We start from the raw sequence: 12,946 nt of genomic DNA, 5'->3' as shown, positions 1-12,946 counted from the left end.
GAACATGTTTTTTCTTTCCATTTCAATATCCTATGATGCTACTTTTTTTTTTTTTTAATGGCATCTTCATTTTCTGGGACAATAACTTACACTTGGTTTAAAGATGACATGAAATGTATTTTCAGCTCTCTTTCTGATTTACAGCCATTTTCAATAAAACTGCCAACCAGGCATGAGAATCCATGAAAACACTTCAGGGTCCCTGGAGGACCATCTATCATTTTCAAATGAACATTTGTATTAGAAACCAGAATTTTTCAACAGCAATTCAAATTTAGACTTTTTACCTAGCAAGTACTCCAATTACACACTTCTGATATCATCTAAAAGGAAAATAAATAAAAAATAATATACAATGAATTTAAGCAATTGTACAAAACCAGGTAGAAAGAATAGACAATTTTTACTTATCTATTGCTTCCCTACTCTTGTTCTCAGCTCTTGGCTATTTTATGGGTAATATACAAAAGAATAAACAAGCATAGGAAAAAAGTGAAACTTCTATCAGATGATTTCTTGATAAATTTCTGATAAAACTGTAGTGGCCTAAAAAGTTATCTTTTTTGGATAATTTATAAATTGCATTTTTTAAAACTAATCAGTCCTTTTTGCCATATCTTTTAAAGAATGAGCCTATTAAAATGACCTTAGCATGGAAAATTAAAAGCAACCTTAAGTCTTAAATCTGTGATACTTAAAATAAAATTAGTTGATTGAAAATTAAACTCTACTGAATATCTGATTCTGAATAACGAATAATTCAGTCAAAATATGTTTATCTTTGTTTCTATCAATGTTCAATGTATAGATTATTCAAATAGAATCTATTCCATCAATATTTATAGAATGCAGCGTCTAGAATCCAGGGTCTCAGACAATGGGTCCGTGGGCAAGGAAGTACTCGTAGCAGTGTTGGATGGAGCAATAAGAATCCAATCTGGGATACTCTAGTACTTTATATTGCCATATTCTATACTGAGAATTTGTATAGTATTCTTCAAAAAAAAAAAAACAAACAACTTTGAAAAAAATCCCTAGGCAGAGCAAAACAGAGGGTGAGAGCCTGAACTTGGAGAGCCAGATAACCTGGCTCCAAGCTTGGATCTGCTGCTCAACAATAGGAAAATAACACAACTTTTTTGTAACTTTGTTTCCTCATCCAGTAGCATAAACTTGTTCAGTATAAAGTAAGTTAACATACATAAAACACTTAATACTGTGCCTCACACAGAGTAAGTGCTATATATATCTTTGCTATTATTTTTTTTTAAAACATAGTTGACACAATATTACATTAATTTCAGGTGTACAACATAGAGTGATTTGATAATGATATACATTCTATACAATTCTATATGTTCACCACAAGTGTGATTACCATCTGTCACCATACAATGCTATTAACAATACCATTAACTGTAATTCCCTATGCTGTATCTTTCATCCATATGACTTATTCTTTCCATTACTGGAAGTCTGTACCTCACACTCTTCACCCATTTTGCCCATTCCCCACCCTCCTCCACTCTAGCAATCTATTTGAATAGTCTGTTTTTGTTTAACTGTATTATGGACCTAGTTTCTCTTCCTATTTAGAGTACAGCACTTGGAGGCTAGAGACTATGTCTTATATTTTTATGCTGTCACCAATCTCTACTGCAGTCCTATTGTCTAGGAGCTATTTATATAGTATATTGGTATATAAACAGCAGTAGTAATGGAAGAACAAGTATTGAAAAATTGTTCGAACACAGGAGAGAAGAGTTTAGACTAAAGGGAAGTATGGATGGAAAAAGAAAAAGAAATTACCAACTTCCAAGTGGCAGCCTTTTAGACCAGGAAAACAGTAGGATAAGTTAATTTGGTGGAGTTCTTTCTAATTGAGGGACAGACAAAGCTGGACTTGGATTTTCCTCTGTGATCATATTTTCTCTTATGTATATGTTCTTCCTACATATTTACTCATTCTTACAAGAGTCTTTTTCTATACTCCGGAAGACCAGCTTGACAGTACTTTGCTGTCTAAAGATGCACTACAAAGTTGAATGAAAGGATCTAAAAGAGGATGGTCACATTCTAAGGTCAAAATCATAAGGGAAATCCATAGCTCTTGAAAATAGCAGCCAGGGATCCCTGGGTGGCATAGCGGTTTGGCGCCTGCCTTTGGCCCAGGGCGCGATCCTGGAGACCCGGGATCGAATCCCACATCGGGCTCCCGGTGCATGGAGCCTGCTTCTCCCTCTGCCTGTGTCTCTGCCTCTCTCTCTCTCTGTGTGTGTGACTATCATAAAAAAAAAAAAAAATAGCAGCCAAATTAAGCAATTTGCTGGGCTATACCATCTACCTATTTGTTCCAAGAGAATTTCCCCACAGAACTTGAAGTTCTTAACAAACAGTAGAACTCATTACCTTATATTGATATTTTAATCATTATAGCAGATTAGATAAAGTGGATGCTTGTTTTAATTAGAAAGATGAAAAATTTGAAAACACTTAAATGGTTCAAGTCAAGCTCAGAGTAATGATGAAAACATTTGGTCAAACATAAAATCATGAGATTTTACAGAGATTTTTATGAGACTTTACTTGATGCACATTTTTGTGTCATTAATTTTAATAGAACATTTTAAACAAACCTAATTGAATGGGAAACAAAGTTCTATGTAGATAAATTATAGAGTAAGTTCAATGCAACCACAGTAATTCCTCTTTTTTTTTTTTTCAAATTCACTTTTTGCTTCCAAATTCACCGATATTTCCAAATGCGGATATAGATGTTTTTGACTAACACTAGGCCACACACAGGAATCAAATAAATTTATTTCTACCTCTTCTAAGATTTCAGCGATGTCCACGATTTTTAAATCCTGCATTGCCACTAGATTGCAAATGATACCAAATTTAACAGATCAAATCAATCCTGTATACTCGATGCCAATTCTATAGAAAGACAGTAAATGATCTCACAATCTTAAATCAGAAAAAAAAAAAAAAAAAAAGCTACCACCTGCACCTGGATAGCTACTAGCAGTGATTATAAAAACTACATTAAATACGGTTAAGCATTGCTGTACATTTTAGTACCTATTTGATTAATGACAAAAGTAGTGACAGTTGCAATATGCAATCTAATGTTTATACCCAAACAGTACATCAGTCATTTAGCCTGAATTTACCTTACTCCCACACAAGCCTGGTTTCAGGCTCAGTGTTTATTTCTATAACAAACAAACAAACAGGGACACCTGGGTGGCTCAGCGGTTAGGCACCTGCCTTTGGCCCAAGGCCTGTTCCTGGAGTCCCACAATCGAATCCCGCATCGGGCTCCCTGCATGGAGCCTGCTTCTCCCTCTGCCTTTGTCTCTATCTCTGTCTCTCTCTCTCTCTGTGTCACTCATGAATAAATAAATAAAAACTTAAACAAACAACAAAAACAAAAACAAAAAAACCCAAACCCTCAATATTCAATTTGAGGAGTCCAATTTTTTCACATGAACAAAACTTGTATGTGTAAAAGAAAATCCCAAAACCGTTCAAACCACACTTTTGAATTTGCTTTAAACATTTATCTGAAGCATTTATCACACCTCTCTCAAAAGTTTGATGCCCAACTTAGAAATCTTAACTAAGACTACTGCATAATATGAAGAATTTGGTGTCTGCTCTTTAAATTGTTTTGCTTTTTTTAATTTTCCAAATGCAAATGTGCGACCTTTGTGTTGATAGATCATTTACTTCATTAACAGTCATTAGCATTTAGAAACAGGGACCACAGGTTTCCTTCTCCTACCATGTAAGACTTAAATGGAAAATAAAAGATATATTTGTTGAACTTTTCTTTCAATAGACAAGAGTCCCAGTTAAAAAATCCCACCCTTTCTCATCAGAGGGCTATGGTCTGAGTGAACTGTGCTACAGAGGAATGGAAAAAAAAAAAAAAAAAAAAAGATCTAATTTGAAAAGTGGTCACTTTAAACTGCAGACAGATACATAGGAGATAGAGTCATAATCCAAAGCAGCCCACCTGAATTTGAGAAACTTTTTTATTATTTTAATTAAGATAATTATACTTTCAAAGGTATGGTTGAAACCACAACTAAAAACGAAAAAAGAAAAAAGGCTGAAATAAGCAAACCCAAAGTTTGAATGTTCCTCAGCTGGATTCAAACTGAAAGAAATCACAGACTCGCATGGCTGGAGTTTTATTTGTTTGTTTGTTTGACTTTTGCTAAACTGTTTTATTCATGAATATTTTTCAAAGGAGCCTAGGAGGCCAAAGTAAAATTACACTAATGTACAATGTGGTACAAAGGAAACACTCAGAATGCACAAATGCCTGTACATAAAGGCAAGCTGCTGCTTCCTCCTACATATATATCAGATTTACATATATATATATATATATATATATATATATATATATATATATATTAGCAAATCAAAAGAAATGAAGTCAGCAAGTGGAGAGAAAGATAGATAGCCGATAATTAGATGTGGATTAAGGGAATAGAAAAGTGTGGAGAAAGTTTGCTGGAATTGGAAAAACGGAAATGGTCCTTTCCCCCCATTGGTTTCATTTAAATCCTGCTTCTAGAATGTGGGAGTATTTAGGAGTTTTGGGGCTTTTTTTTTTTTTGCCTTTTTTTTTTATAGGCCTTGTCCAACATGTGTGGCATCTAGCATCTGGGTTTGGGTGGCTTATTATTATCTTTCTAAACATATAGTTTGATATTCCTTTAATTAAAATGGTGACCATCACCCAAAACAACTTTTCTGGAGAAGGACCTTTTAAACCCACAAAACCCAGGCATGGGTTTGTTGAACCTGCAGGCAGTTGTGTTTAAGTGAGCATTAAAGACTTGGCAAGCCCTCTGCGCTCTCATTTTCTTATTCTCTATTATCTATCCACTTAATAATTTCAGAAACCCTAATCAGACTCTAACCAAAAAAATCCACACAGTGCTCAGGATAGAATGATAATACCATCTGTTTTCATTCTTATGTGGGTTCTTTCCAGCCATACAATCCAGCATTCTGGCTGCTTACTTTATAATGATCCTAACATTATAGGTGATTTAAAGGAAAGTCTCCTATGTCACTGTCTCTTGCAAGCATGCAGAATCTTTTCAATTCACAAAAGTCTGAAGTATTTTCATATTAGTGTTGGTTGCATTTGAATTCTATAGATAAATAGAACCAATCCCAATAATTTAAAATAAAAAAAAGAAATGAAAAACAAAGCTACTTCTTGCTTTTTTTGGTAATGGTTGGTAAGACAGAAAGCTCTTCTAAAAGAGTTTATTGGGCATGTGACTCCTAATTCTCGTGAAGTCTTGATGGCAATGTTAAAAATAAGATAGCTAAGCCATCCCTAAAAATAGAACTGATTTGCTGAGAACCTTCATACAATGACTTTTCAAATGCACAGCTTTTACCATATTCATTAAGAATTAGATTATAGTATCATTACTTGTGGATAATAAATGAAGAAATGCTGGTATCATTTCCTTCTAGTCATGGTAACAAGTACGAATTCAGAGCAAAGGTCAAATGCTTTTAAACTCTTTGATACAGGAAAAATTAGCCAATGATATGGAAAAATACACTCCAAATAATTCATTTTTGCAGATTTTAACAATCAATATGGAGCACCATATGATAGATATGGCTCCAACAGTCTGTATCAATCATGAAGATTGGCAGTGGCAAACTACACAGACCAATTTTTGTCATGCTACCACAGTCGATTTTACAGACTATGTGTAACCAAGACTTACTCTGGTGCTTTCCCTGACACACCACACAGCCCCTTCCAAGATCTGCTTCCAACACATTCAAGGGCTTTTCTGAACCAAACCTAACTGAAAACCTTTGGAGACTGGCACACAATTCTTATGATACTCCATGTTTTCCTTCCAAAGGCTGCATCTTTAATACATTATATTGGGTTTTTCCCATCACACATTTAATGTGTGAAATTTCTAAACTCTTCCCCTTCACTTATCTAAATTGAACTTTGGCAGCCAACAGTTAACTGTTGGAGAGTTGCTTAAAAATGATCAGACCCTTTCTAGATCTGATTGCAAGAGGTATCAGTGCCAAGATAGAAATTTCGGTCTTCATCATACACAAAATCAATATGTATGCTTTGCTCTGGAAAGAAAGCCACCTTGAAAATAATTAATAAAACATCAAAGCTGCATACAACTTCAAAAATCCACATAAGCCTGAAACATTCAAGGCAATTAAAAGAAATTACTAATTTATATAAGGTGGTACTTCTCTTTGAAAGGTGTATATATATATATATATATATATAGAGAGAGAGAGAGAGAGCGAGAGAGAGAGAGAAGGAAGGGAGACCAAAATCTCAGTTTTGGCTTCAAAATGGCAATTTAAAATCTTAACATATCCATAGCAATTATGAATGTTATATTAAATACATAAGCTTTGAAAAACTATAAAAATAACTTGAAAATATTTAAATAATATCAGAAGTTATAGAGAACTACAACTATCATTTTTTTCTGAAACACAATGCATAGGCATATTATCAAAATTGGAAAAAGGCATAAAATTGATATTATAGTATGTACATAGGTGAAATGAGACCTCCATAAAACACATGACAACAAAATAAATCTATCATGTGTCAGTTGCATTTTACCATCCTACAGAGTCAACTTTCATTTATTTATTCTTATATACACCTTGCTTAGTGGTGGATTTTTTTAAACCAGGTTAAAAAAAGGTGACTAAGAAGCACAGTAGATATGGAAGGTGGGGAGGGATGGGGTGGTAGGAGAGAAGGGAAGGGGGGAGGGAAGGAGGAAACAGAGAGGGTGGGAGGCAGAGGGAGAGGAATAGAGAATGCATCACATATTAGGGAGGCACCTGAGAAAAGCAAAGCTTAACAGAAGAGATGATGTTTCTTTTGGCTTTTGAAGAAGAGCCAGTCTTTGGAAGCTGTGATTGGAAGGGTGCACATCCTTGACAAGAGTAAGCAACTGCATAGAGAGGAAGATGGAATGTCTGTTTGGGTAAGAAGATAAAGGTCTTGTTTACCTGACTTAGGTGTTTAGACTTTATCCAGTAGGCAACTGGAAGTCCTTAGAAGTTTTCAATCAGGAAGATGACATAGTCAGATCTGCATTTTTAAAAGAGATTTGTCATTATCAATGAGATAAATGGATCTGTAACATGATACGGGAGGTCAGGAGTCTACTCAGGAGAAATTCGTGATATACTATGACAGATGGCAAGAACCTCTAGTAAGGTGGAAGCATTGATGCTTGACAGCAATTCTCTTGTGCTCTCTGTAAGGCCCTAACCCTATATCCAATCCAATGTATTGATTTGAAGGACCCACATGGCTTTTTAAGACTTTATTTAGCATTTCCAGAATATACAACGTTGCAGAGCTCCTTGTAAGACATTTCTTAATCAAACCTCTAGACGTCCTTAGAAATAAAAGGATAACAAGTTTTATTCAGTATAGAAAACCATTTTAATAGAAATACTGTTACTATGACTTGGTGCCTCTGCATCAACTGACATACTTCTCTGTCATTAATCTTTTACATCTGATGATACAGCAAAAACTACAACTGTGTCTAGTTGCAAACTGTATCTCTCTTCCCCATGAGTTTTGCTCTGCTCAATGTCACGAATGATGATCTGCCAAAATGATGAAAAGACGTAACATTTGTCTGAAATGAGAGGGAAAAAGTAGAAAGGAAAGGAATACACTAATCATGGAATTAGAAACCAAGAAGCTGCTTTAGAACTTATTTAGTAAATATTTTCACTTTAAAGATAAAGAAATCTTGACCCAGTGAGAATAAGTGATTTGCCCGAGATAAAATCAACTCCTAAGAAGACCATAAGAAATCATGTAATGGTTAACCCAGATTTCTAAAGCTATTTATTCTCTAAATTACAACAAATATATTAATAAAATAATGAGGAAAATGTTTTTTCTCAAGGATCTAAAAATGATAACTATTATATATTTTTATATTTCCCAAATTAAGGAAGAAGTTTGTTTTATGTGTATTTTTATTAAAATGAGAGGAAAGTTATTTAGTATTTATCCACAAAGTTGCATTAATAACATCCTAGTCATGCAATGGCATTAAAACATATAAATAATTTGAAACCATTGATTAAAATGATAATTTCTCCAGGTCCAATATATAAAATAAGGAGGTAAGTCAGTCCTTTGGTATATCTTAATGATAACTGCGATTTTATAGCATGATTGAGTTGGTCAATTCCTCTTTTTGAGATATCTGCTATTTAATCTTTTTTTCTGGTTATAGTCTACAGCTTGTTTGTCTTTTGATACGTGATTAAACCACTATAATGCATTAGTATTTAAGTCCACCTCTGGGTTTTAAAACAGCATAATTATTCCAAAGCAGAACTAAAAGGGGCTGCCAGATAGAATTTGTGTGTTGTCCACATTTCCATCACTTCATTTATTCAGAGTACAAGCAATGGAAGGCTTACAGAGCAAACCTCAAAATAATAATACATTGTTCAAATTCAGGAATGAGAGTATACTAGTTTACTTCCTGTTATTCTAAAAAAATAGCAAAATTTTGATAAAGTTAGTTGGGAGCAAATTCATGTACATAAAATAAAAATACTCTTCTGAAAGGACAAAATATCTAAGGAAAACTTGAAGAAGTGGAAAAATGCCTTTGCATATAATAACTGCCTGTACCAAAACACATAGATATTTGGGGAAAATATTCAGTAAAGATTAACCATCTCTATGTTTGTAAGGCTAAGAATATAGAGGAGATCAGGAAATAAATGTATAATGTCTAATCCCAATTTGATATTAACTAATAAGCACAGCAACATAATCTCCCACCTCATTTCTTACATTCTTCCTCATTACTAGAAAGTAACATCCCACTACTTTAAAAGATCAAAATAAAAGTTGGTTTAATTGACTTTAATTTTTGCATGCATTGGGGAAGTATATATGATTTTTATACCAAGAAGAAAGAAGCTGTCATTGCTAATACTAGTGTCTATTGTCTGTATACTCCACCCAGGACTATGGACTGTGTTGAAACTTCCAATGTTTGAAGATCTGCTTCTTTGCCCTTTGAACTGTAAGTCACTTTTGTCCCAAAATATTGTTTGCTGCATTCTGATTGATCTGTGTGCTTTTGCATCTTCCCCAGGATCCCACAGCTATGCCACATTGCTTAAACCATGCGGAGGGAGCACAAATATTTGATAAGCAAAGGTGATTTTTCCAAGTCTCTGTAGGGGAAGAAATGGCATTGTTGCTAGTGTATGATTTTAATATGTCTTATTGTGATGGTTAAATTAAAACAAAACAAACAAATCAAGCTTGGCAAGGAAGCCAGGAAAAAAAAAATTAAGAACAATTCTATTTACCGGTATGTATATAAATTAGGATTACCTTAGCTGGGTCTCTGTAATCATTAGCAGTAATATGCTTATTAACTTGTTAGTTTAATACATATGGCATCAAAGTAAAATCTAATGATGGAACCAAGCAAAATCACAAAATGATCGTTTTCTCTCTTTACCCTAAGCTGAGCAAGGAACCTTTCCAAGCAGTGTGAACTCATTGGCTTCCCCATAACGCTACAGAGCTCACGCTGCCATATAACTGGGAATCAGAGAGGTGAGGTCATTTCATCACTCCTTGCAAAAAAATGCAAAACGTCTGCTAAAATCTGACTTCATTTGATTTACTCTCCAAGACTGTTTTTTATTAAATATGTTTGACTGCTATCTCTAATTAAATGTAGAATTAATTTTGGCAAACTAACCACAGATGCAGTTTATGTTCAATTTTATCAGACAGATTTATTTATAAGCTGTCAACTTCTTGAAAGACTTCATTTTGGAGCAGTTTTAAATTGCTAACAGTAGCTGTAAATGGAGCTACTGTTCTCTGGAACACTAAAGGAAAAGTATGCTATAAATGTCCGTTCCATCTGTGAGGAATCATAAAACAATCACATTCCTTTATTTTTTTTTTCCTCCGTAGGACCTTTATTAAATTAGTTCAACTCAATTAAAAATAACTTCAAAAACATTTCAGAGCCTTTTGTTTCATGGAATACTTGGAACTCTCTGCACGGAACGTCACCCTTTTAACTAATCCCTTTTAGTAAATGGAGGAGAATAGTGGTATTGTGACTTCAGACAGTGCTTTCAAGGGTCTCTACTGTACCGAATTGAGGTCACTGCAAGACAATGCCCAACACCCAATAGCCATTCAAACATTCTTCACAACTCTATCAAACGTGTCTTTCTTTCTCTCACCCGCTTTCTCTCATGGCAAACTCAGGGGACAATGGAAAAGCCTCCAGCACCATTTATGGTCACCATATTTGCACATGACAAAGTCTATTCTTCCTGGTTTGCCAACTCCCTGTAAAAAGAATGGACCCTGGGATAGATTTTCCCACCATTACTGTTATTCAAACTTATTTTGTATTTAATGATTTCTGTTGTTGTTGTTAGAGGGCTGCTACGTGGCATTGGAGAAGCTGACTTGCTATTTTCGTGCCTGTGTAACAAAGCAGAGACTAAATGCAGAATTAAATATGTCACATTATAGCCAGCATATGCATGATGGAGTGTACAATCTAGTACAAAACGGAGACAAATGATGAAATTGGAATTATTATACCTTGTCTTATTGTCTAGCATTAACAGTATTATAAAACTTACTGTTTACCCATGAACCACCACGCCTGTGCCCCACAAGCACTATTTAGTTTTGCTTGGGAGTTTTTATGGCTGCAGCCACAAACAAACAAAATCAATTGCTGTAAATTTTTCTCACCAGGGCTGCTCCTTTTTGAACGAAGGAAAAAAAAAAAAAAAGATGTATCCAGAGCATCGTCCTCCAAACAAACAAGAAGAGCACATATTTGCAAGCTATATAGTAAAGTTGTTATGATGAAGATTTTGATTTTAATTAAGAATGGGATTTGTAGGACAATTAGTGAGATGTAATATTCTTTGCAAGAAACAGTACCCTTATTGGAAATACCATCTAAAATGGAGTGGGGGCAGTTGGAGCTGCACAGAGACTTATTTCTATGGGTTTCCACAGTTAATGAGAAAGAAAAAATAAGAAGAAAATGTAGGTACCTCACCTGAAATGCTGGTATACAAGTGCTGTTTGCCTTTGTTTTTCCTCCTTAATTTTCCTTTTTAATTTAAACCACAGATATCTGTGCTGTTGAGATTTCTACCAGGTAATCCTCTTATCACTAATAATGTTTATAAGTTATTTCTTCACATTTATTTTAAACCACTGATTATTAGGAGTATACCTCATCTATCTGATGATTTTATAAAGCTGTAATAATATATTTAATGATAACAAAGGCAACAAGTTCTCCAGTTATTTTGGATATGCTCAGGTGCCTGACATTAAAAAGAGGGCTTTTTAATTGTGGAGAAGGAATTTAATATTCCGTCTTTGGAATCAGACATATCTAGTATATGAAATAAACATAATGAAAATTTAATAATAAAATTAATAAGTTCAATTTAATAGGTGTATATAGGATTTTTGTACCTTATGTTTTCAAGAATATATGTGTGCTTAATCACAAAAAAACTTTAACAAATATTAAAGTATAAATTTTTACAGGTGACACTATCTGATCATAAGTTAATAGAAGTATAAGTAAATAATAAAAAGATTATTTTTTAAAAAGAGGGCTTTTTCTTATTTTACAGAAAATAATTTGTATAATTGCTTAAATGTTGATATGACTATTTCCTTTACAGTATATAAATTTTCAAGTGTTATGCAAACTAAACATGCATTTATTAATCAAGTGCCTGATAATTTTCCAAGTTTATTCAACTAATTTTGTAACAAAATTTTCAGTTTTTCTTTCTATAAACAATAAGATTAAACATTCCGAAGTGAATTAAGGGATCTCCTTCTTATAGCAGATGGAAAAAAATATTAATAGTATGACACCAGATATTATGCTGTGAATAATAAAGGCCAAATATATATAATCACATGTATGTAGTTGAAAACATGTCTTGAGCCCAAAATTCTCCAATATTTATTCTACAGGATTAAGCATATGCTATCTGCCAGGCATTGTACCAAACAATGGTAAAGTATGATACACACTGAAAATATCTTAATGCAGTTTATAATATGCTGGAATGACACACAACTAAACTGGTATAATCATTCACACTGTATGAAGGGCTCAGACACACAAATACGTTTAAGATTTCTTTCACTTTACAAATTGAAAGTGCAAATTCCCACTATGGCAGGCAGGCTGGATATAATTTATGGTGGCTATTGAGTTCCCATCTGAAAGGCATCATGGGAAGTGTAGTAGGGCTGAGATTGAGAACCTTGGGGAACACAGAAGGCAACAGAAACATGTGGATCATAACAAGGAATATTCAGTGGCCCATTATCTAATAATGCTATTTATATGGGATTAAGGCAAGACAGGTCTGGAAATTTAGATTGGGGCCATAGTGTATTTAGTGGGCCTTAAGTGTTACCCTCAATATGATCAATTGGTGTAGGACAAGATGGGTATATACCTGGTTGGCTGTAACTACAAATGCTTGAACCATGTGAAATTGTCAACCTTTATATCCAAGTGATATGTGAATAGAGGCAGTAGAGAGGGAAGAGAGACCCAAAAAGAATAATGCTATTTGTGTCTAGATTCAGGGGCAGAAGGGTGAAGGTAGATCAATAAAATGGTTACATGAGATCTCCTGGAAAGCTAGAATTCACACTTAATTTCCTCAGTATAACTGAAAACATGGGGCAGCTCCTGCATTTTTTCTCCAGTGTTAGCTTCAAAATACAACAGATTTCATATTTTGTGTATCTTTCTAAGACCTAAGATCCCCCATTCTTTATTTTGCCCTTTTATTTTCC

At 34.1% G+C, this 12,946-nt stretch overlaps 1 protein-coding gene and 1 long non-coding RNA gene across 19 annotated transcripts in view; one reads left to right on the top strand and one right to left on the bottom strand.

Annotated features, from left to right (window-relative positions):
• SOX5 (SRY-box transcription factor 5) overlaps positions 1-12,946 on the bottom strand; it is a 994,522-nt gene that overhangs the window by 523,895 nt on the left and 457,681 nt on the right. For 3 of the 16 annotated variants that reach the window (XM_077870730.1, XM_077870740.1, XM_077870741.1), the window contains one exon: positions 7,066-7,147. The exons of the other annotated variants lie outside the window; for them this stretch is intronic. The gene's annotated coding sequence lies outside the window, so the exon portion shown is untranslated. The remainder of the gene's footprint in view (positions 1-7,065; positions 7,148-12,946) is intronic. 16 annotated transcript variants of the gene reach the window in all.
• Positions 1-12,946, top strand: part of LOC144297090 (uncharacterized) — a 118,331-nt gene that overhangs the window by 98,876 nt on the left and 6,509 nt on the right. Inside the window, exons 3-5 of one of the 3 annotated variants that reach the window (XR_013364143.1) lie at positions 9,069-9,128; positions 9,582-9,673; positions 10,850-11,671. This is a non-coding gene — a long non-coding RNA (uncharacterized LOC144297090). Of the gene's footprint in view, positions 1-9,068; positions 9,129-9,581; positions 9,674-10,849; positions 11,672-12,946 lie in introns of those variants that run through there. The other 2 variants (XR_013364144.1, XR_013364145.1) reach the window with 2 other exon arrangements.

The sequence above is a fragment of the Canis aureus genome, chromosome 25 (genome assembly GCF_053574225.1).
Source record: "Canis aureus isolate CA01 chromosome 25, VMU_Caureus_v.1.0, whole genome shotgun sequence".
In the NCBI taxonomy this organism is placed as follows: domain Eukaryota; kingdom Metazoa; phylum Chordata; class Mammalia; order Carnivora; family Canidae; genus Canis; species Canis aureus.
Note: the sequence above shows the minus strand (reverse complement) of the source record. Positions and strands in the feature narration are given on the sequence as shown.